Raw genomic sequence first — 3,300 nt, 5'->3', positions numbered from 1 at the left:
CGGTCCAATGTGTTTAGTATATAAACAACCCTAATCATTAGATTAGGGTTTGTTGATTGCGAGTAGAAGGCAGGCGACACAAAGCATTGGAACCGAGTTCCATCCGAGATCTTGTATCAGTCATTGATTATCTTTGAATGCAAGTTTCGGTTTGTTTCTTATTTATTGCTTATTGTTTGATCTTAATATTAGTTCTTGAATCACCTTGTGTTTGATTTCCGCGCTCTCACAAGGTTTAGATTGATATCATTGAGATCCTCACGGGTTTTACAATTGGTATCAGAGCCATTGAAGCCATTCAAGGGCTCGGTTTTGATATCAATCGGATTCAAGAAATTGCATATATTACTGATCCGGTTTTGTGAGTGTTTTGCAGATTTTTTATCAATTGTTCTTGACAGATTTATCGAAAAAAATCACTGAATTTGGTTTGTTGATTTCAGTCTTGGTGTTTGCTGATTTTTCGGGAATTCGGTGCAACAGATTCAAAGATTACAATATCTTTGAATTTTGGAAATTGCTGAAAAGTCGGGATTGCGAGTGAACAGTTCTTATCACTTATTGTTTTGCAGGTTACGACTCGCAATCACCCAGTTGCGGCTCATCACGTTTCAGTTACGACTCGCAACCTCTGCTGGTTTCGGTTCATTCTGCCTCAGTTACGACTCGCAACCAAAGGATTGGTCTCCACTCGCAACCGTGGTTTCGGCTCATTCGGTTTTGTTACGACTCGCAACCATTCCAGTTACGACTCGCAACCACAGCCAATTTGACTCGCAACCTTCGCTGTTACGACTCGCAATCACTGAAGTTTTGACTCGCAACCTTGTCAATTTCGACTCGCAACCTCAGGAAATTGACTCGCAACCCCGTTTACGACTCGCAACGTCAAACAGAAACTCGTGTTTTGGACTGTTGAACTGTTGAACTTTTGGACTGTTGACTATTGGACTGTTGGACCTTAATTAATTTAATTAATTAACTATAAGCAAACATGTCAACTGCTAATGACCTAGCTGTCACTAACGCTCAGCAAGAGTTGGACTCAAAAATTGGAACCAGCTCTCGTATTCCAAGGCTCTTAGATGCTAATGACTTTCCTGAATGGAAGTGGCGTTTTGAGCAACATATCAAGTTTAAGGAGCCCAAGCTTTGGAGGGTCATTGAAAGAGGCCCTAGAGAAATCATGTATGAGAGGGAGACGAACCCTGGAGTCAAAGTCAAGAAACCTCGTGCTGAATATACTGACGAAGACTATGCTATTGTCGAAGAAGATAATCGAGCAATCGGATACTTGACCATGGGACTGGGGTCAGACATTGCTATGGGATTTCGCACTTGCAAATCAGCCAAAGAACTGTGGGAAGCATTGATCGATGTGTACGAAGGGAATGAAGACATGAGGGAAAGCAGAAGGAACCTGTTGAGGCAAAATTTCAACAATTTCAACTACGTATATGGGGAAACCATTGAGAATCAGATTCAGCGTTTCTCAAAGATCATTACTCAAATGGATCTAGAAGAAATACTTCCTTCAAAGGCTGCTCAGAATCGTCAACTGCTGAATGCCTTGCCTAAGAGTTGGGATAATCACGTTGCTATGATCAAGCGGACCAAAGATCTCGCAAGATGCACCTTGACCGAAATGATTTCACACATCAAAGCATGTGAGCTTGATGACAAGCAACGGGAGAATAATCACAAGTCCAGTTTGTTAGTCGCAGGCATTTCTGTTTCTTCCACCAATCCAAGCAATGACAACACTGCACTGATTTCACAGAATGGATCGAAAAAGGCTACCTCTGGGTCAACCACTACTGTGCATTACTCTAGCTCAAGCTCCTCATCGCCTGCAGCAAAAATCGCCACACCTTTTTCAGCAAAATCTGAGCTCATTGCCTTCTTTTCTCAGCAATCGAAAGAGAATCTGGAGGTCGCTGCTTCTGTGATAAATTGTTTGAATGCTTTTGTTGCAGGTAAAATACAACCTCCAAGCTGGTCGTTGAATGATCTATTTCAGTATCATCCTGAAGATGTGGAGGAGATGGACATCACCTGGCAAATGGCAATGGCAGCATTCAGAGCACAAAGATTTGCACAAAAGACTGGCAGAAATAGATGGGGCTCTTCTTTCTCAAACTCTGCAAATGTTCCAATGAAGTTACGCTGCTACAACTGCCATGAGCAAGGTCATTTGGCAAGAAACTGTCCTAAGCCCAACAACAACAACAAAGACTTTACTCCTGCGCATCCTGCTCCTCCAAACCCTGAAAGGGCTCTTGCGACGACAAACGATTCAACTGTTGCTGGTGAAGGAACTCAGAGTTCAGCCCTTGTTGTTCAACCAAGTGCAGATTTCAATTGGGATGATGAAATTCAACGTCTGAACATCTCTCAACCAGAAATCCAGAGTGCTGCTCAAAACATAGCATTCATGACTTCAGATGAAAAGGACTCTTCGCCAGATGCTGAGCCTCAAGCTGAGAACTTTGCATTCATGACCAAAATCCTGTCAGCTCCTGTTCATGGACTCACTGCTGAAGAGGTACGTTCTATTTTCTGTACTACTGAATGCAGAGAAAGAGTTGAGGCTTATAGAATACATAATGCTGAACTTATTCAAGATTATCAAGATCTTAAGAATAAAAACTTTACTTTGGCCAAAAATGAAAAACTTTACAAAGAAAAAATTAAGGCCCAAAGAAAAGATATAGTTCAGCTAAAAGAAGACCTCAGTGCTAAAAACTGTAATTTCCTAGATGCTCTAGCCACAATTAGCGACCTGACCAAAGAATTAGAGGACTTGAAAGTCAAATATCAGATAAATGAAATCAATATTAAAAAATTTGACACCTCTAGTAATTTGGTCAAGAACATTTGTGACATACAACTAGAGTATAAAGAAAAGAAAGGGGCTGGATTGGGATACACAAAAACTCCTCCTCCATACAATCATAACTACACTTATATGCCTTTCACGGAAGAGGAGTTACTCAATGAGGGCAAGATGACTTACGGTCCAAAAACCGATAAGTCATCAATCAACAACAAATCTGTTGATAAACAACCTGGTCATTCAATAAATTTTGTCTCAAAAGGAAATGTTGATCCTAACCAGTCGTTTGCATGTGCAGAAAAAGTTGATGTGAAATGTGAAGAGACACTTGGGGGAGAACAAGTTTTAAATTCTGATTCACAAAAACCTTGTTTTGATGAAAATAATCCTGATCTTATTTTGGGACAAAGTATTTTTAGCATGTTACTTTCTTTAGCTGGTAATGGGCCTGATGTTTTGGGCAA

The 3,300-nt window shown here is 40.7% G+C and overlaps 1 long non-coding RNA gene across 1 annotated transcript; it reads left to right on the top strand.

Moving 5' to 3' along the window:
• Positions 1–2,431: 2,431 nt before the first annotated feature.
• LOC110913759 lies at positions 2,432–3,300 on the top strand. The gene is made up of 2 exons (XR_004882122.1): positions 2,432–2,545; positions 3,135–3,300. It is a non-coding gene; the product is annotated as an uncharacterized LOC110913759 (long non-coding RNA).

The sequence above is a fragment of the Helianthus annuus genome, chromosome 15, assembly GCF_002127325.2.
Source record: "Helianthus annuus cultivar XRQ/B chromosome 15, HanXRQr2.0-SUNRISE, whole genome shotgun sequence".
Lineage (NCBI taxonomy): Eukaryota > Viridiplantae > Streptophyta > Magnoliopsida > Asterales > Asteraceae > Helianthus > Helianthus annuus.
Note: the sequence above shows the minus strand (reverse complement) of the source record. Positions and strands in the feature narration are given on the sequence as shown.